This window comes from Pinus tabuliformis, chromosome 6 (genome assembly GCF_031772625.1).
Source record: "Pinus tabuliformis cultivar Carrire ecotype Pingquan chromosome 6, CPIR1, whole genome shotgun sequence".
NCBI lineage: Eukaryota > Viridiplantae > Streptophyta > Pinopsida > Pinales > Pinaceae > Pinus > Pinus tabuliformis.
In genome coordinates, this window is record NC_142292.1 from 1,373,218,609 (window position 1) to 1,373,241,467 (window position 22,859).

A 22,859-nucleotide genomic window follows, 5' to 3' on the forward strand; every position below is an offset into this window, starting at 1 on the left:
TATTTTGACATGTTTGGGCAAAGTTTTGCAGAATTTTGAGACAATTTTAATGACATTTATGAATACTAAAAGCTTATAATATCAATTAAGTTGCAACTCAGGTGGAATTGTGGGGAACATGGGTATATGAGGTATTGTTCTAAATCCTTGGACAAGAAGGCGACTTATTCTGGTGACAAACACCCTGGCTTCCCTTGGCTTGCCCAATAGAGAATGAGGAGGTTGCTGGAACGATTAACGGAGGCCGTGGAGGCTTCCCTTGCACAGGAATAGGAGAGAATGACGAAGGTATTGGAACAATTAATGGAGGTTGTGGAGAATATGTCGACCCTCTTTAATCACAGAAGTGGAGGAGAGAGAGGCGCATATGGCACTCTTGGATAAAAAATGCGAGCTATTACAAAGGAAATTTGAGGAGTTACTGGCAGTCTTGGAGGTAAAAGTGGTTGTTCTGGATATCAGAATGAACAGTAAAAGAGAAAAATGACCTCATGAAGATATGGATTGCAACGACAAACTGTTAGGAGAAATGAGGCGCAACCAAACAAGAATGGATGGATCAGGCGAAGCAGCTACATAGGCCAAGGAAACTTATGAAGCTGGTCCAACTAGTGTTTTAAAGTCATGATTTATGCAGACAACTAGCACACAATTTAACTAACACTATAGTTATAGCTTGTAGCAGAGTGTAAGGGCTTACCACTTGCCCTCAAGGTTATTGGAAACTCATTGTGTGGTAAGCCCAGGCCAATTTGGAGCAATGCTCATAGAAAATTGTCAAAATCAGAATCTATATCAAAATATCACAAAGAGAGTCTTCTTAAACGCTTGTAAACGAGTATATATGTGCTTGATGTTAAACATAAAGAATGCTTTTTGGATTTGGGGGATTTTCCCAAAGGCAGAAAGTTCAACGTAGAAACATTATTAGACATTTGGGTATATGTTTTCTAGATGGAATGGGCATATACTTTCAATGTATTGCTAGACTTTGCAAGTCGAAATCTCCTTAATATCACAGGCTATCCAAGGTATGTACTATGGAACCTGTTTACTTTTACTACTTCGTATGAATTTGTTTTGATTACTGCTTTGGCGTCTTCACGTATGTTCTACAGAACATGTTTACTTTTATCGCTTCCTATGATCTTAGGAGGGTAAGATAAATAAATATGTTAGTATCAAACTAGAGATAAAAGGGGGCTTTTCAGATACCATGATTGGATTGGTTAACACAAGGTTTTAATGGGTTAGGAGTGGGGCCATCAATTACAATTGTGCTGCTAAGCTCTCCTTTTCTCAACATGATGTAATGTGCGATTTAGCCTTGTACCTGGCAAGCCAGGATAACATTATCTCTCCTAAGAGGCTCTTCATGCCTTCCAAAGAGGATAAAATTCCCACAAAATAGCTAACTTCTCTCAAAGATCAGGCATCTTGCGCTTAGTTTGTTCCAATTTACACAAGTATGTCTGCTCATGAAACCTGCTTTCTTTCCCTTTCCATACGAAACATTGAATAATTATGAATTCAATTTACTAATTTTCCATGTTTACTAAGGTGTTTGATAAGCATTTTGATCAACATAATACATTGTGTTTTATATTTCTAGGAATTGTAGGTGCAATGAAAGAACAAGATTGGTGTCAAATTGATTTTCTTGATGTGGAAGCTTTGGCGTTATTCTTTTCCGCAAATCAATACTGTCTTCGAACATTTTTACATAGGATGCCAAAACTGAAAGTTCTTGTAGTATACAATTACAGTTCCATCGACGTGAAAATATTAGTAGTCTGCCAATATTTTCTTCACCTATTCAAATTAGGTCTCTGTTTCTTCATAAGGTAATTATTAATTCTCCTCTGTGTGAGAACTGTAGGTCCTGTGAGAAGTTGGAAAAGTTGTTTGTGTGCTTATGTGAGGGCCTTAGAAATAACACTCTAATGGATATGGAACTTGAGCCCTTTAACTTTCCAAACATTATGGAAATTAATATTGATCACTGTACTGATTTGGGGAAATTGCTAGTCAAACTATGCAATTTAACTTCCCTCCAAAGGTTGTCTGTTACTAATTGTCATTTTATCCAAAACTTACTTGATGAAATGAGATGGTTACATTCACTTTGGGTGTTGAGATTGTCTGCCTATCCAAGCCCATTAAGGTTGCCACCTCCCATTTTCAAACTTGGGAAACTAGAATATTTAGATATTTCACTTTGCAGGATTTTGCAGGACCTTCCCACTGAATTTGATCAACTATAAAAATTAGAATCATTGGACATGAGGGAGTGTTCAGTATTGAATAAAGTCCCTATAGTAATACCAAGATCTTTAAAACGTGTATTCATATATGATAGAACAAGCAATGCGAAGCATGGTCGTCCATCAAAGCCTCTACCCTTCAAACTCACCATTGATGAGGTTCAAGAGATCTTTAGTTTGGACTGGCTTGATGATTGAACTTGGTTTTCCAAGCTTGGGAATAATTTCATCATGCTTTTCTAAAAGTACATTGTTCATGTATTTAAGGGTAAGTTGTTACTTCAATATATGTCATCCATGTGAAGATGTAAAGTTTATTATACATGGAATAGTATGTACAGAAACAAAAGTATTTGAAGGTGACAAACAACCTCAAATGTGTCGGGAACGGTGTAAAGGTTGTGCAGTCGAGAATGCTTGCTTAGAATCCATATATTCAGGACTACTTGATGGTGTAATGTCCATAGATTCAAAAGCACACGATGGTGGAACCTCCTTGTATGTATTAAAAAGTTCCTTCGTGTTTTATGACCATGTTATTTTAATATATGGAATTAGTTCACTGGTAAGAAATGGGATGACCTACAAAGATTGTCTACGGAATGTTAAAACCTACTTTCTTGCAGATATTCTTGTGCAGTGTCACAACAATGACTTATGACTTTGTGTCTTTAATAAATTTTGAATTCAACCATTTAACCCTTTTAAATCAATGAATAATATGATTGTGGTTATGATGCTTTCTTTACCATAGGCACTCCTAAACTTAAAACTTACATTTCTCAAACATTCTTATTAACGAGAAAAAAAAAACGAAATGAAATTTTGAACTTAATCATTCGATATTATTATTAAAAAAAAACCTTTGGGGTTTATATGTGATTTACAATTCAGTGGAAGAAATATTGTTACACATCTCTATACACATGAAGTACATATATATTCAAGAGGCGTAGATTACTTAGTCTATGTGGGATTTTGTTTGCATTAGGGTTGAAGTTCAAACTTCATGGGAGTTCAGTGGAAGAAATATTGTCACACACTTCTATATACATGAAGTACATATATATTCATGAGGTTTAGATTAATTGGTTTATGTGGGATTTAGTTCCCATAAATTTTAGATGGGCACTTCATGGGAGTAGTTCTGAGCACTAGTGAAATTGAAATTTGTATTGAGTAAATGGTTTTCCCATTCAACATTAGGGCCTACTCATAAGTTGAGAGACAAATTGAGGGAGATGAAGTTCTGAGCACTAGTGAAATTGAAATGGTCCAGATCAATGCCATTGAAAATTGCCCAGGTGATGCTCATGCAGTTTTAATCTAATATTGTCACACATATCTATATACATGAAGCACATATACATTTATGAGGTGTAGATTAGTTGGTTTGTGTGAGGTTTAATCCCATCAAATTTTAGGTTCAAACTTCATAGGAGTTGAGGATATAGGCAAAAACAACATCAAGACCTACTCATAAGTTGAGAAAGAAGTTTGAGGGAGATGAAGTTCTGATAACCAGTGAAATTGAAATGACCCAGATCGATGCCACTGAAAATTTCTGAGGTGAGGCCGACACAGGTGAAACCTAAAGAGTTGATAATGTTGGCAATGTGTGGCAGAGGTTGGGTGCTCAGGCCCTTCGACAACATGAATTCTAGGTGACCCATCCAATTCATGTGCCTACAACATTTCCTCCACGATCCATAATGAATGGACTTGAGCATGACCACACATAGAAGAAATCCATCAATTGGATGTTAGTTTTTGGTAGCATCAGAAGTGATCTAGCCTTGAAAATTGGTGGAGAGGCTAAGGTACATGAGTTCTAAAGAACCCAAAAACGGTTTGGTGTAATTCCACCCATATTGTATTTTATTAAAATAATTAATATTTTTAATGGGGTTCCTAAGTCTAAACTTGGGAAAATTAAAATATTAATGGTTATTAATCAAAATATGGGTGAGAATGATCTAGAAGGCTGATCAAGTAATTTTTTAATCTTAGCTGTTGATTAGAGACATAATCTCATTCGTTGAAGGCTCAACAGGAAAAGTATAAAATGGAGGCTTAGGGTTCATTTGGAAACACACACACAGATAATGAATTGATCAAGAATTTGATAAGGATTTCAAATTAAGTGATCATTTTGCAGCAGAGGGGTAGTGAGAATTTGGGAGAAGGACCTTCTAGAGAATGCAGATAGAGAGGCGGAGAGAGCCAGCAAAGCAGAAAAGTTGTTCGTCACATAGAAGTCAGAACTATCAAGAAAAATTAGAACTGTCGGAACAGCTGGGAAAGATGATGCAAAGGGTAGAAGCCGGAACTACCGGGAATAGTTGGAATTGTCGGGAACTGCCGAAACATCTAGGAGAGCTAACGCAAAAAAGTTCCCTATCACGCAGAACTATCAGAATTGCCCGGAACTACCAAAACATCCAGGAGAGCTGACATAGAGGGCAAAGAAGGTGACGCAGGGCTGAAACAGAGCCAGCGTAGAAATAGCTGGGGTTAGCTAGTCTTGTGCTGGATCAGTCAGAATTCTGCCAGGTGAAGTGAGGTAAAACTCACTTAGATTTTCCGCAAGTATTTTCTTTATAAAGGATTGCTAAATGATCATCCTAGATTTGTATTCAGATATTTCTCTTGTATAATAATAAAACCCTTAGAGCTTCTGCACCGGTTTTCTCGCATTGGGTTTTTCTAGGGACTACTGTGTCCAAAAATAAGTGTGTCCTATGTATCTTGTTCTTTGCTCTATTTTCTATTTCATGAGATCAAATATTTAATTAGTGTAGGCTACAAAAGTAATTTGCTTCAGTATTCAGAAGAATAACTTGGTTAATGTATCTTAAAAATAAAGTAGGTGAAGTAGATTCAGATTTGCTGCAGTAGGGGTTCCTTTGAGTCTAAGAATTTTCACATGGTATCAGAGCGTTGTTTTTGAAACAGGAAGATCAGATCAAGTGCTAAGTAGTGAGGCTGAAAGCTGCACTTGGCAGCAATTCGAATCCCCTTGAAGGGATTACACAATCCTTGTTGGGAAGCAGATCCAAGGAAATATCTCTCTGAGTGAGACGACATAGAGGTACGATTTCCAGTTCGTTAGTTTGCAGAGGCAGGGGAGTGATGCAGAGTCTCAGCGCAGTGCTTGAAGGGCATATTTTCTGCATGGGCATAAATTTGCTGGAAAATAACGAAGACATGTAGAAGGGGAATTTTCTCCTCAGAGAACTTTCCACCAGAAAGTTTGAATTTCTCACTTGCTGAGCAACTGAGCAGTGACTAGAGGAGTCAGTTCGACAGTTGGGTGAGATGGCATTGCATGGGCTCAGAGATTAGGATAGGTTGGAAGGAGCTTCCAACTATGTCATATGAAAAACCAGAATCTTAGTTGTTCTGGAGGAACATGATCTTGAGACCTACGTCAATAGTGTTGTAGTTGTTCTCGTTGAAAATGATCAAAAGAAGAATTACAAAACCGAGCAGGGGAAGGCAAAGAGGTTCATTCTTGATGGAGTTTGAGATCACGTGGTCTCACACTTGCAGAGAAAGGATACAACCCTGGAGATGTGGGAAGCCTTGTCTTCTATGTATGAAGGCTCTTCCGAACAACAAAAGATGTAATTGGAACAAAAATTGCAGTGGACCTTGATGCAGAAAGGAGAAGGGATGAAACTATATCTCCAACGTCTTCAAGACACTAGAGACCAGCTTGCTATAGTGGGGTCCACTCCTTAGCCAACCGCAATGGTGAGGATAGCCCTGAATGCAGTCTCTAATGAATGGAAAGTTTCCGTCCAAAGCATATTGGGCAAAGAAAAACTACCTTCATGGGAGGAGATGTGGGCGACTCTTCAACAAGAGGAGTTAAGGAGGGACCTAGTACAGGTAAACCTCAATGGAAGTAGTGGGAGTGGCACAAAGACGAAGGAGGAGGAGGAGAACAAACTTTTTCATCGAAGGGACAACAGAAGATGAAACAAAAGAAGGACATTTCGAAGGTGAAATGTTTCAGTTGTGGCGATATGGGCCACTATGCATCCCAGTGTCCCTTGAAGAAAAAGGACAAGGATGAGAAACATGATCCTAAGGTTGCTTCAACAAATATTGACGAGGATGAGTTTTCCATGAGTGCCCACACATCTCTAGGAGGGAGATGGGGCAATATTGCGCTGTAATCAGGAGGACTGCATGTGGGCAGGATCCTTGAGGAGTCCACCTCTTGGTTGAGTTCCTTGCTACGGGAGCCCAAGATTCAGTAGTAGCGAGATGGACTTAGTGTCAGATGATACAGTGGATTGTTTGATAGATGCAGTGGCTTGGGACTAGATACTGGTCAGCACAAAGAAAGGTTTGCAGTAGTGCAGATGGCATAACATAGAGGTCAACAACAACATAGAAGATTCAAAGGGTCAACAACAATCAAATTCTGACATTCGTTGTATTATGCTGAAAGCAATTAAGTTCATCTAATTTTGGATGTTTTTCAGTTGCTTCTCTCAGCAACTAAGTTGCAGTATGGATGCAGTGTTAGCAGTGGCAGTGCTAGTAGCATAACAAATGCAACATTTGAGAGGGAACTGTAGTACATATGCAGCAGTGGCAGTGGCAGTGTCATGGGAAAAAGTACAGTAGCAACAAAAACACAGCGTTGGTGGAAAAAACAGTGCAGAAAGGAGGTGCTTCGGAAACAGAGCAGCATGCAGGTGGACGTTGTTGCTAGAGCACGTTCCTCGCTAAGAGGGAGTGTTCTCTTTTGGTAGCATCGGAAGTGCTCTGGCCTTGAAAATTTGTGGAGAGGCTAAGGAACATGATTTCTAAAGAACCCAGAAACTGTTTGGTGAAATTCCACACAGATTGTATTTTATTAAAATAATTAATATTTTTAATGGGGTTCCTAAGTCTAAACTTTGGAAAATTAAAATATTAATGGGTGTTAATAAAAATATGGGCGAGAATGATGTAGAAGGCGGATCAAGTTGTTTTTTAATCTTAGCCATTGATTAGAGACTTAATCTCGACCATTGAAGACTCAACATGAAAAGTATAAAATGGAGGCTTAGGGTTCATTTGGAAACACACGCAAAGAGAATGAATTGATCAAGAATTTGATTCCTAGGGAAGGGTTTGCTAAGGATTTTGAATTAAGTGATTATTCTGTAGTAAATGGGCAGTGATAATCTGGGAGAAGGACTTTCGGGAGAATACAGACAGAGAGACAGAGAGAGATAACAGAGTAGAGAAGATGCCTGCCACACAGAAGCCGGAACTTCTAGGAACATCCGGAATTGCAGGAACAATCGGGAAAGATGATGCAGAGGGTAGAAGTTGGAACTGTCGGGAACTTTCAGAACTGTCAGGAAAGCTGATGCAGAGGGCAGAAACCAGAATTGTCGGGAACACCTAGAACTATCGGGAATTGCCGAAACAACTGGGAGAGCTAACGCAGAGGCATCGCAGTAGCTAGGAGAGCTGGCACAGAAAAGCTGTTTGTCACACAAAATTTCCAGAATTGTTAGAACTATTGGGAACTTCCGGAACAGTTGTGAGATTTGACGCAGAGGGCAAAGAAGGTGACACAAGGCTGACGCAGAAAACCTGTCTGTCACGTAGAACTACCAAAACTATCAAGAATTGCCGGAACAACTAGGAGAGATGACATAGAGGGAGAAGGTGACGCAGGAATGGCGCAGAGCCAATGTAGAAATAGCTGGGGCTAGCCAGTCTTGTGCCGGATCAGCCATAATTCTACCGGGTGAAGTGAGGTAAAACTCACTCAGATTTTCCGCAAGTATGTTCTCTATAAAGGATTGCTAGATGAGCATCCTAGATTTGTATTTAGATATTTCTCCTACATAATAATAAAGCCCTCAGAGTTGTTGCACTAGTTTTCCCACATTGGGTTTTCCAGGGACTATTGTGTCAAAAAATAAGTGTGTCCTATGTATCTTGTTCTTTGCTCTATTTTCTATTTCATGAGATCAAATATTTAATTGGTGTAGGCTCCATAAGTAATTTTTTTCAATATTCAGAAGAATAACTTGGTTAATGTATATTAAAATCAAGTAGGTGAAGTAGATTCAAATTTGTTGCAGTAGGGGTTCCTTCGAGTCTAGGAATTTTCACATTGGATTACATAAAGATGAGTGAATCACATGAATATATTAATTAACTAGATTATTGCATATACGACTGAAAAACATATTTATATTCAGTTCTTCATCACCTCACCCTATTCTCATACCTATTTTTTCAACACAAAGACGAAATGCCAAAACACGATCATGAAATGAAATGAAATGATATTTTAATGTCCATGAGACTAAAAATAGTCTATGGGATTATCGGTTCCCTGGTTTTCGCCTTTTGCAATTCTAAACTTTTCTTATTCAAATTGATGGTGAGCTCGCCCAACCTTCCAACAATCCCCTCGTTGAAAAGACAATGCCAAGAAATCGATGCTAACAGATTCCCATAACTTTCTCTGATGTCTTTGAACGCATTACATTCCAAAATGAAATGTTTTTCCGATTCCACTGCCCCAGACATGCAAAATGTATACACTCGTTCTTCCCAAGATTATTTAGGACTTTTCCGCCGTCCTGTTTCACACTGAAGTTGATGCGAGTTGGTTCTTAATTGAGCAGTAAGAACCTTTTCCATCCAAATGCTAGCTCCAATGAACTCTTTTTGTTGTAGATCACATGTAGGGTTGAATTCCTCAACATAGTACTTCTTCTTTCTACCTAACGCTTTTCCCCATACCCATTTACGAAACTTCTCCATAACAAAGTTCTTTACCTCCTAGCTATTTGTGGGACAAGAATTGAGACAGATATTCCATTTTTTCATCCATGTGTGGTTTTGTCTCATCCATGTTTTCTTTCTTTCACTCAGGCCTTCATTGAAGATAACATTAGGCCATCTACCTACTCCCATTTTCTCAATTATTTTTAGATATCTTGTGAGCCGCACTATAGCAATTGCTTTGATTAGAGTTGCTCCTATTTCACTTAACATTATCTCATAAGGTGCTGAACTTTTTATTTTGAACTTGCTCATGTCTCTACAGAGAAGATTCAAATCGAAAACTTCAAAATAATTTAGTAGTATTTGATTATTTAATCATTTAAGAGTAAAATCTAATGAGTTTTTAAATTGATAATTTTGGGATTTATTAATATGATTAGTAGTGTACTTTAATTCCAATGCCAAAGTGTAAAAATAAAAACCCTAATAGAATTTTTAATAATTAATAAGCATAATAATAATAATTATTATAATAGGCAATCAATAATAAATATAATTGTAATTATTATAAACTAGTAAGTAAATATGATAAAAAATACATTAATAATTACGTCGAAGGCATTCTCTCTGTGAGATTTGCATGTTCAAACACTATTCATTGCAGCCAATCAAAATCACTCACTTTCGTCCTCCTTCATCGAGTAGGAAACTTACATGTTAGATAACACGACTGCTCCTCACATAAACTAGATTCTTATGCTTCACAACAGGGCCTCTTTGCTTTACATGCTCCAGTGCTATTCCACACTCCATTTTCTAACACTACTCAAACAACACTTCACTATTTGTTCGAGGCTCCAGTGGTCCTTCGCTTCATAGGCCACGCGCTCCATGGCTCAATTTGACAATAGGTTTGCCACACCACAGTTACACCATAGCCGCAAATCGCAAGCCCACAACCGCTAGATTATGTCTTTGATATTCAAGACCGCTCTTTGTTCTTGCAGAATTCAACTGTCATAGCCAAGATCCTTTGCTTCGCAGACTATTTCCTACTCGCCAGAACACTGGAGATCTTGGAAACCAACTAGAACACGGTTGGTGCGCTCTCATGGTGGAACGACATTCTATTCGCCCCCAACGATTCCGCCTTTTCTTAGACTTCCAAGATGATGCCTCTTTCCTACATTGTTATGCTCTACCACGCCATCACGTGTAAATGTATGGAAGTGTTAGGGCTCTCGAATTTCTTGGATGATCATTGCATCTTTTTCTGCATGACCAGTAGTGGTGGCCTCTACGTAGCAGCCTAGAACCAACCCACTCCTTTCCACATTTTGCATTCACTGCCTACATGAGCACTCTTCTTCGTCATGCCCTCTGCATATCTGGCCATTCAACGTCTAAATGCCACCATTCTTGGCGAATCCATATCACTCTTCAACATGACACCTTTTGTAGGCTCTATTGATGCCCTCGCCTCTACCTATGCATTACTATGCATCTACCATTCATGCTTTGTCACAATTTGTGGGTGGTGTCCTTGGTGCCTTTGCATAAACCTCAGGTTCCAGATCAACATCGAGTAGCAGATCCACCTCTTCTCAACTTGATTGGTTCGTCACTTTGTGAAGGTCTTTCTTCAACTACCCTTGATTTTTTCTTTTTTTTCTTTGATGGTTTTTGAGTGAACCTGTTGGTCACTTTTTGAGCGTTGAGACCGTTTGATAGAGGGCTACTACAGTAAATGGAGAACTAGATATTCATGAAAGGCAACGATGTAGAGAGGAATCAAAGTATTAATGTAGGATCGCGTAAGTTCCAGAATAAAAAATGCTTGGCTCAAGGGAGACTCTTGTGGGCCAAAATGGATATGTCTCTGTGGTGGCCTGTACAAATTATGGACGAGAGAACTATAAGTCAAAACTACATTTTTAACGACCAAATTAAGGGAGTTCTAGCTCGCTTTTATGGGAGCTGTATTTATGCTTGGGTAGATCCATTTGCACAACCTAGGAAAGTTTTAAGGGTTCCAATCATTGTGCTTTTGAGAAGGCCTTGGAAGAGAAGGATGCTGCTTCAGGGTAAGATTATGAAATATTCGGTGGAACCAATTCGAAAACCTAATTCAAAAAATTCATCTCAACACAATAAGCATGGTGGTGAGGGGCTTAAAATAAAAATTTGTACTCGTAAGAGAAAAAAACGAGAAGAGCTCGAGCGAATTCGTAATCAAGGTAAAGAGAAAGAGAAAGTCACTTCCAATGAATAAGATGTTATGAAAAATGATTCTAGGATAATGATGTGCAGGATAAGGGTCGTGGATCATCTTGGTCTTGCTGCTCCACCTGATCCCCCTTTTAATGCCAACTCTTAGCTCAAAATTGTTGCATGATTTATGTCATGATAGATATTCGCTATTTTTGGGTTGTCGTCTAGTGTGTAGTTTCTGGAAAATAATATGGTCAGTCGAAAACTAAAGGAAATCATCAATGCAACCTGTCAAACCTGAAGATATTAAACTTCATCCTTTGGTTTATGCTACTTTATTTTTGCCTAGTTTGCAGGACAGTGCAATTGATTATCATTTTAAGTGTTTGGGAACAGTCAAAATCCTAGGATACATTTTATATTTATCACATTTATTCTCTGAGATATCATTTAACTTTAAAGATGTCAACCAGACAAAGAAAAGTGAACTTAAAATTTTGTCTTTGTCAATCGAACAGTGCAGTGCAACTCTGCTTATTTACTTTATCCTACTCTGTGTGGGTAGAAATACTTTGTACGAACACATGTCGAGAAAAGCATGGAGTTCATGAGGCGGCTAGTGGATGAGATTCTCGTTAATACTTTTCCAGATTTGGAGCCAAAATACGTCCGACACATGGAGAGATTTGGTGCCAAAGGGAATCCATTCTAGGTAGTTGGGCCGCCAATTAATCTCTCTGGGAATAATGAAATACAGAGGCCTCAAGACACCGGGATTATGGAATGGTTGGATGAAAAACGCCACGATCCGTCATCTATGTCTTGTTTGGATGAAAGCCGTTTATTTCTCAGACACAAGTGACAGAGCTGGCACTTGGCCTAGAGGCAAGCAGGCAGCCCTTCAACCCTTCCCGTGGGTGTTGCACCCGTGGGACTCAAAACTCACAGTGTAATCCTATTCAATGGTGGAGTATAGGAGAGAGGAAGTGTCACTAGATGGTTATGAAATGTTGCTTCTGGCTTACTCGATTATTACCTTCCACATTTTCCATTCCTCCTTTCGGCGTTCCTTTGCACCTCTTGGTGCAATTTCTAGTTTACCTTTTAATATGAGAAAGAAATGTAATTTCTTCACTACTTAATACAAAGATGCATGAAATATTTTACTGATATTACATATGTGTAATTCATTCTATGTTTAGTTTAAATGTGATATTTAAAACAAATTATATTAATAACAAAAAATATTTTACTGTCAACCATAAGTAAAAATATTTCAATGTCCATATTTAACATAATTTTATATCTACTTTATATGGAGAAAAATAAAGTAATTTAAATTTAAAAAAAAAAAACTCTTATATTTTCACTTTCCATAACCAAATATGTGTACTATTTTATTTATAATGTGGAGTTGAAATATAAGATTTTAAAAATATCAATAACAAAGAAAATTTTAACATAGGTTAAACATAAAATATTTCAATATGCAGGTTGAGTAAAATATTTTAACATGGAACATATAGAGAGATAAATTGAAAAAAATTATTCCAGAATACTTGCTTTCTAATTCAATGTATGAGAGATATTTGTAATTCTTTCGATGCTTAATATGGATTTGACATGTAATATTCAAGAAAATATCAATAATAAAAATAATTAAATGTATACATACACTAAAATTATATGAGGGGACATGTTTTAACATTTTAATGTGAAGAATGTGAATTATAAATAAAATATTTCAATTTTAACTACATATATATTATACCATCCTAGATCCATCTTAACTCAGATCTACCAAAATCCCAGAGGATCAAATCTCTTTTCACTATTGATATGAGATTTGATCCTGGAGTTAAGATGGATCTAAGCTCTTAATTTCACAATGTAGACCAAACCCTATAATTTTTTAAAGAAAATCATTACGGTTGGAGGAATCTCAAAGATTTCAATCATTTTTATTAGAATTTTATGCTTTTAAATAGTCTACATTAGAGAGAAATACCATGAGAAAAATCAAAGGTTAAGAATACCATGGGAAAACCATGGTAAGTCAAAAGCTTAATTTAACTTTATCATTTTATAGCTAAAATTATAATTATAATTATGATTTTTATTTTTATATTTTTAATTATGCAATATTTGTGCTTTTTTTAATGTAATTTGACTAAGTCTCAAAGGTTAAGAATACCATGGGAAAACCATGGTAAGTCAAAAGCTTAATTTAACTTTATCATTTTATAGCTAAAATTATAATTATAATTATGATTTTTATTTTTATATTTTTAATTATGCAATATTTGTGCTTTTTTTAATGTAATTTGACTAAGTCAAAATGTTTACATAATAGGACAAGACATTACAACATCTCTTCCATACTGAGGTGGAGAGCGCCTCTCCTTTGGATGCAAAAATAAATAATGTGAAGGCATGAGAGAACTATTGATATAGTCAACTAAAAAATTACAATAGAAATGGAAAAAATAGATAAACAATATCATTTCAAAATCGTAAAATTCTATAATAATTTCACAATGTAGATCAAAAAGAAAATCATTATGGTGGGAGGAATCTAAAGGACCCTAATTATTTTTATTGGATTTTTATCCCTTTAATAGCCTACATTAGAGAAAAATATTATGGGAAAAGCCATGGGTTTAGAATATCATAGGAAATTGTCAAAACCTCCAGTCCAATAGTTTAATAGTTTAATTTAACTTTATTAAAATTGTAATATATATATATATATATATATATATATATATAAATTTTTATAAATTTAATTATGCAAAAAATTGTGTTTTTTTTTAAATTTATATTTATTTTTATGTAATTTCACTGACTCAAAATGTTTACATAATAGGATAAAATGTTCCATAATAGGATAGGATAAAACATTACAACATCTCTTTCATATTGGGTTGGAAAGCACCTCTCCAAATTAAATAAATGAATAATACGTAAGATTTTAGTTTAAGATATTAGTTAATGATTTTTATGGTTAATAAAAAATTATTGTATTATATTTTAATATTTGTTGAGAATAATAAAATGTATTAGAAAATGGATTTCTATTAATAATTTATAAAAATGAAAAAATCAAAATTGAATTCTATTTTTAAATTTAGTAAAAATAATTAAATTAATAAAATCATTAGTATATATTAATTTTATTGCGGTATATCAATTTGAGTCAATTTAATTATAAAACAAATATTAAAAATATTAAATATATTTTTATAATAAAAATAATAAATTTTTGAATTTAAAATTATAATTTCAATAAAAAAAAAAAAACAAATTTTAGTTAAGAAAAAAAACAAAAAAAAAACTTATAATTTCAATAAAAAAAATTTAAACAAATTTTAGTTAAGGAAAAAAAAACAAAAAAAACTTACTTTCTTTAAATTAAAATAAATAAAAAATAACCAAAACAACATCAAAAGAAAATTATAGATCTTTATTATTGAAAATTGATTGAATTCTAAAAAGAAAAAAAAAACTACCTTCTTTAAATTAAAATAAACAAGTGTAATATGCAATATTGTTTCTTAGTACCTGTCTCTTATGCAAAATGCAATTAATAGTAGACTAATCCCTTTGAGAATAATTATAGGGTAGTATAATATAGAGTTTTTATATTAAAAAAGCTTGGAACATTCAATTAATTAAAATGGTCACCTATATGTTCATGGACGTAGAATAGATAGTGAGAAGTTGTTATATTAAGGCACTTAAAATAAACAAGTGTAATATGCAACATTGTTGCTTAGTACCTATCTCTTATGCAAAAAGTAATTAATAGTAGACTAATCCCTTTGAGAATAATTATATGGTAGTATAATATAGAGTTGCTATATTAAAAAAGTGTGGAACATTCAATTAATTAAAATGGTCACCTACATGTTCATGGGAATAGAATAGATAGTGACAAGTTGTTTAGCTAAGGCACTCCATGGTGAACAGGTTATCGGTTTGAAATCCTATGGGTGTGGGTAAAAATCCAACCATGTTAAGGATTGGTGTACCCATGCCATTTGTGACCCCAAGTGATTATCATTAATTTATCGAAATAGTTGATTGAAATGATATAGACATATGCATTATCATGAAACACACTTTCATCAATATAAACAATGTTATTTGAAAAACCCTCATAACAATGAAGAATTAGATGATGTCAATATAAGACATAGGAAAAGTCCAAACAATACATGTCTATTTCTTAAATGGTTCTATGCTAAAGGTCCAATTTGTTTGGATTTCAATATTTTGTTTATTCTTGCAATTTATAAAAGTGGAATATTAAACTTAGATTAATAACATTATTATTAATATTTCATTTAACTATATGAGTAACTTATTATATCATATTAATAATTAGGTAAATTTAAGACTAAAGATAATTGAAGTTTTGTAAAGTATTTAATTTTAATTTATCATTTTTTAACTTTATCATTTTTCTAAAATAATTAAGATGTAATATCTTCAAATTTATCAATAGATTTATTTATATATATATATATATATATATATATTTTGCAATTTACAAAAAATGGAATATTATAGATTTATATATATATATATATATTTTGCAATTTACAAAAAATGGAATATTAAACTTAAATTAATAATGTCATTATATTGATTTTAGTTAATCTTTATCATATATAATTTTACATGTATGAGTCAATTTTTGGTATACAGTCCATTTCAATTTTTGGAGACTCCAAGATCATGGTCGATCATGTCAAAGGAAAGTGCAATATCAGGAACCCACACCTCGTAGGCTGGATGTTTTACTGGGGACTTATGAGAGATAGCTCCATTCAACATATTTTTAGGGCTCAGAACCAGCAAGCGAACTGCTTGTGAAAGGATGGTCTTCTTCTAGCAACAGGTACCTAGTCCATGAAGGTAATATTTGGCGAGGAATCCTATGTCATACAAGATTTCTTTATCCCTGGCTTTTAATCTCCTTTCAATTATCTCCAGGTCTACTATTTCCACCCCTCTCATTTTTCATCTCGGCATATGTATAGTATATGAAATGTCTTGAACAATCTCTGTATTCATCTCAGAATATGCATGTGCTGTAAGATCAATTTGGAACTATTTCTATTGTGCAGCAGCACAACTGCCTCTTCTTCATAGAGGGACTCTTCCTCTAGTTTTTGTTCCTTTTGTTGTTAGATTTTCCAACCTTAAATGCTTGACAATGTATTATCTGGATCCTTTATATAATCTCAATATAATACAATTATGCTTTTTCTTCTTGAAAAATAATTTTACATGTATGAGTAATTTGTTATATTATGTTGACAAAATATATTTAAAACAAATGAAACTTTCATTAAAATATAATATGGTTGATTTCTTTGAAAGCATTTAAATTTTAATTATTTTTAAATTTAGTTAAAAAATGTTCAGTTTTATAAAATAATTATATATATAATAATAATTAAAATGTAATAAGTTTAAACTTAGTTATATATTACCAATTTAAACTTATTTTATATATTTATTATATAATAATAATTTATGATTTATAAAATAGTGATTTTTAAATTACACATTAATTAATAGTTAATATATATTTATTTATGTGGTTAACAGATTTTTCCATAGCAATATCTTTTCTTACGTAATCAAAGAGGCCATTATTTTGATTATGTTAAATCAACACATTTTCATAAAATTATATATATTTATATATATATATTATTGAGCTTATTATTATTATTAAGGATATGTTTTAAAAAAACTTGATTTTAATGATATATTAGTATAAACCAAAATTAAAAGGTATTTATTTACACAATATAACTAGTTTGAGGGTATTAATGATCAATATTTTGTCACAATAATGATTGGTGGAGTATGTCTATGGTTTCGGTTAATAAAATATTCCCGAAACCAAATGTTGGAGGGCGCAGTGCGCATCCTTTCAAATCCCAAAAATCAATTTGGTAATTGTCTAGATAAAAGTCATCAATAAAGAAAAAATATATATGAAATGGGTATAATGATATATATCAATATTTATCAGGGAGGATTGAATCATAATGAATTTAAAAATTATTTATTAGCTTTAACAAATATAATTATTAGCAATTGTATTAGCAATTGTACCGAGAGGTGTAAATGAATATCTAAAGAATAGAAGATTTAAAAATATTTTATGGGGCAATGGTAATTGTAAATTAAAATCTAGGAATAGAAGATTCAAAAAGATTTTATGGGGTAATGGTAATTGTAAATTGAAATGCAATTTCCATGCCTCATTTGTATTGACTATGCTAGTTAATTGCCTCTAATATTTTATGTATGGATTTGCTAATTAATCAACGCTAATATTTATGTATGGTTTCACCAATTAATCTTTTCATTGGAGTCATGAGAAGCAACACAAGTAACACGTTCCCACATCTGGGCGAGTATTGAAATATGTATGTGTTCACTAATAAATCGCTTATCCTACGGGTTCAGTGTGTCATGTGCTTGCTAGTGGAACAATGCGAAGTGGTCCCATGACAGGTGAAACATTTCCTTTTAGTTAATTTGATCAAAGTGTGGTATATTGTTGCATTGTTTTGTTTTCGAATTTGGAGGGACTTTAGGATTGTACAATATTTTTTTTTCAGTGTGTTGCAGTGTTTTCTTTTGGAAGTAGCATGTGTTAATATTTTACAATATTTCTTTTGCTTGGAAGGTTTGAATTTCTATTCTTTATCAGCATGTAATGAATTTAGAATTCAACGCTAAATCTATATAATATCAACGCATAATAAAGTCAGAATTTGAAGGTGAATTTCTATAAATAAATGAAGAAGCCCAAACCATTGACATTCTGTTGAGAGCAATAGAAGATGGAGATCTATAACATTCTATCACTTTTATGGACATTACTTTTACTCTTTTTTTCCATTCTTTGTCTCAGTCCCTCCTCATTTTCTTCCACCCTTTAATTATCACACTGTTAGCATCCTCATCTCAGAAATGCTTTTGATCAAGAGGCTCTCCTTGGACTTTTATCTGCAATCACCTATGATCCATCTCAATCGTTAACCACTTCGTGGAAAACCAACATTTCGTTCTATGAGTTGAGAGGTGTCATATGCAGTCGACGCAGACAGAGAGTGGTTTCACTCAATGTTTCATCCAAGGAATTGCAAGGTACAATCTCTCCTCTTCTCAACAATCTCTCATTTCATAGAATGGTTGACCTTGCCAATAACAGTTTTCATGGTCACATTCCCTCTCAATTCATAAATTTGTTTTGCTTAGAGATGATTTAACTATATATGAATCAACTCCATAGTTATATTTTTCCCATTCTTGGTCATTATCGTAGTTTATGCGTCATATCTATGCACTCTAATGAGTTCATCGGGAACATGTTGTGGACAACACTTCATTGCCCTATGAAACAAAATCTGAGCATCCTCCTCATTTTCTAACCTTACCATAGCCTTCCAAAGCCTCACAGAGTCAGGAATCTACTCCAGTCCCCTTCCTCAGCACTAGAATCTTGTTCACACCATCTTATTCGATCTTTGAAGCTTACATCCACAACTTCACCAAATTGGGGATCACCTTTACACCATGTGCACTGACAGCTTTGGCTTCATCTGGACTTGCCAATTTGCAAGCCTCCAACATACATCTTCATTCTTTGGGAATGATTCACAACGTTTTTAATCAATTGTCATACATCCAATATCTTCCCTACAACCTCCTCTATCCTTGTCGTCGAAATCCAAGCAGGAGGATGCTTCGAGTTAGTATGAGTAACCGATTTGAGCAACAATATGGCATTTTTAACTTCAAAAATATCTGCATCGTTGGTAATCTTCATACTCTTGAGATCAATGAGATACCCATTAAGCTCTACGATGGTCAATCTTGAAACTAAATTAGAGAGCCTATTGAGCTTCAAAGTCAACACAGTCTGTCTCCCCTCTCCAACAGTCGTGAGATGAGTCATCAAAGCCTGCGCCCACGGTGTCTCTATGCCACTCGCAACCCTGTTTTTGGGATCCAATTGTTATATACCTAGGGGGGATAATATGGGGTACCAAAGGAGGTACCCAAGGTAATAATGTAATAATGGGATGGGCCATAGTAATAAATAATGTGGTTAACCCATATCATGTAAGGGACCACAAGTAGTTAATAATAATGTAATGGGCCCATAGTATTAGTTTGATGGTATGAAGGAACCATGGTAATGATCCATGGTATTGTATGTATGAGGCCTATATAGAGGCTAGAGACTCCACGTGAAGGAATATAGTCAAGGATTATTGTATGAACAAGCATATGGTTTGTGGAGTGTTCTCCTTCCTTAAGGAGTGAATGTATGGTGTTGCCCTACCTTAAGGGTTTGATCAATAAAGAAGAATTTCTATCTATTTCTATCTTGTTATTTATTGGATTATTTCTGTTATCATATATTTTTGGGTTAGATCTATAACAAGTGGTATTAGAGCACTTTCTTGGGCACAAGGGGAGAATTTTTTTCTTTTTAAATTTTTTGCAGGATTTCGGGGGCGGCGAGTTTGCAGATCAGATCTGTATGTTTTGGTGAAATATCTGCAAAATATAATTGTATATCTGTATTCTTTGTGAAAAAATAGCCGATTTCAAAAAAAAAAATCGGTTGAATCGGAGTCCGGATGAAGGAGATATCGCTGATCTAAAAATCAGTGGGGTTGCAGACAATTTTTCAAGGCAGCGAGTTGGCGGCGCAGATATGGATGCCCTGGTGCAAGATTTGCAAAATATAATTGTAGATATGGATTCTTTGTGAAAAAATACCCAAATTCAAAAAAAAAATCAGTCGAATCGGAGTCCGGATGAGGGAGATATCGCTTATTTAAAATCAGCTTTTTTTTGCAGAAATTTTGGTGACAGAGGGAGAGTTGCAGCACAGATCTGAAATTCCAAGTGCCTCGATCAAGATTTCTACCACATGGGCAGATGCAGAATGATTGTTCCATTTCTAAAAACAGGTTATAATAGGGATTCTGAGCAATATTAACGGAATTGTGACCATTTCAAATTCTCGCCAATATTTTTTGTGATGGCGGGCCTAGATCGGAATTTGAGGGACTTGTATAGATTTGATGGGTCTCATCCAGCTAGATGGCTAGCACAAATGGAGAAATATTTGGATCACGTCTATGATAATGAGACTCAACTTATGGTGGGAAGCATGTACTTGGAATATGAAAGACGACAATGGTGGCAAGAGCATCACCGTTCTAATGGAAGGTTTTTGACTTGGGATGCCTTCAAAAAAGCTCTTATAGAGCGCTTTGACCGTAAATCTAATCTTGTGGATAAGCTCACATAGACAGACACACAACCTAGCAAAGATTTTATTTTTATAGGAAAGAAGGAAACCAAGGAACCAAAAGGGTTATTTTTTGCTGGTAACTCTGTATTGCAGGTTCATGGATTGATTCAGAAGGAGAAAATCATTGTGTCTATAAATCCGAGTTGCAAGCAAAATCTCATAAATGTCAACTTGGCAAAAAAATTGCAATTTCCAACAAAACAAATTGAAAATACACAGGTTGATGATGAGGATGTTCAAATTTATAAGGATTTGAAGCTTTCTATGGATAAGTATGTGTTTCATGGTGATTTTTATGCTTCAGATATAGATAACATGGATGTTGTTTTGGGATACCCTTGGATGGAATCAGTGGGTACTATCAATATTAATGTACAGAAGAAATTCCTGAAGCTCTGGTATAAAAAGAAGAAAATTACATTACAGGATGTTTCCATTAATAAACAAGTAGAGTCTAAGGAGGCGAAAGCAGAAGATGTTCCAGGGTCTGACATATTAGATGATGAGCCAGTGATGATAGACAATCAAACACAAGTAGAGGCTGAAGCATAAAAGGTTATAGGTGCTGATACATCAAAGGAGGGCCCAGTGGTTGAAGTAATATTGAAAGATAAGACACCACAGCAGGCACCACAACATGCACCAGATAACAGTCAGGCTCCCGTAAGGGGTGAATTAAAGAAAAATCCATCGTGGATTCAAACTTCAACATATCATCACCCACATCACCCCGCAAGACAACCAGCAAGATGGCAACCAATTAGCCACATGGACAACAACCCCCGCAGGACAGATAGAGAGGAGCGAAGATCCACCTACTACACATCCACATAGAAGAGCTACCACAGTCAACTTCCATCTCAAGCGAGCGAGGCACCAGCGAGATCGAGGGTTCACCTTTCTCTTAGATGGCTAGATGCACGTGCATGGTACCAGTGGACTACACTTTTAAGTAGATCTTATTATTTGTGTTGTTCCCATGTTTCGGGGACGAAACATGCTTAGGGGGGTGGAATGTTATATACCTAGGGGGGATAATATGGGGTACCAAAGGAGGTACCCAAGGTAATAATGTAATAATGGGATGGGCCATAGTAATAAATAAGGTGGTTAACCCATATCATGTAAGGGACCACAAGTAGTTAATAATAATGTAATGGGCCCATGGTATTAGTTTGATGGTATGAGGGAACCATGGTAATGATCCATGGTATTGTATGTATGAGGCCTATATAGAAGCTAGAGACTCCACGTGAAGGAATATAGTCAAGGATTATTGTATGAACAGGCATATGGCTTGTGGAGTGTTCTCCTTCCTTAAGGAGTGAATGTATGGTGTTGCCCTACCTTAAGGGTTTGATCAATAAAGAAGAATTTTTATCTATTTCTATCTTGTTATTTATTGGGTTATTTCTGTTATCATATATTTTTGGGTTAGATCTATAACACAATGCATTGATGTGCTCCTTCTCTTGCCTGGTATTCTCCAACAATGTATCCGGAATGGGAACAAACTCTCAAATTTTTATTTTTTTTTTTACTTATTTTTTTTTTTAATTGAAGCGAATAATCCCTAATATCTGGTATGATGTCCCTCTCCTCGGTGGAGAGCGTATACAATTTCCTCTTAAGATCTGCAAACTGCTATGCAATTTTCAGGTTTGAGGCTTTGTACTTCTCAATCTCCTATGTTTCGGCCTTACCTCCCACCAGCCCTTGTCGCAAGAGTCCATTCTTAATCAATGCTTTCTTAACAGACATCGATTTCCTTGTCACCCTCATCGTATTCAACAAAGGTAAACAAATCCACGTTGTTTCCCTCAAATTCATCGAATTTATGGTTCTCATCATATCCCTTCTCTTCATCTACTTCTTCCTCCTCTTTGGCACCCACAACACTGGCACCATCCTTGCCCCACCCTTTGCCTAATGTTGTGTTGCCTATGGTGGTGAAAAATCGGTCTATGGCGGGCCCGCAGGCCCGAAATTAGACCTTGTGGTGAACACCATGGCCCCTGCACCCAGCCCCACCATATAGTTCAATGGGGGTTTTGTGTTGAGAAACTCCAGCGGGGGCCGGTGAACAGTCGATGCATGCATCCTTCCTGCAACAAGGAGTTCTACATGAAATTGAGTATGGACATCAATATCTCATCAATCCAATGCTCGTTTGTAATCCTTAATATTAATGACTTGGATTTCATGATGAATTTAAGTTCTAAACTTATTGCTAGTTTCAACAAACCAAGCATAATGAATAGTTT

General features: G+C 35.2%; 3 pseudogenes; 2 read left to right on the plus strand and 1 right to left on the minus strand.

Annotated features, from left to right (window-relative positions):
- Positions 1 to 367: 367 nt before the first annotated feature.
- Positions 368 to 2,462, plus strand: LOC149263741 (putative disease resistance protein At4g33300; annotated as a pseudogene).
- Positions 2,463 to 10,767: 8,305 nt separating this feature from the next.
- On the plus strand, positions 10,768 to 11,415 carry LOC149263742 (uncharacterized; annotated as a pseudogene).
- A 7,174-nt stretch (positions 11,416 to 18,589) lies between these two features.
- On the minus strand, positions 18,590 to 22,695 carry LOC149263743 (protein STABILIZED1 pseudogene; annotated as a pseudogene).
- Between the last annotated feature and the right edge of the window lie 164 nt (positions 22,696 to 22,859).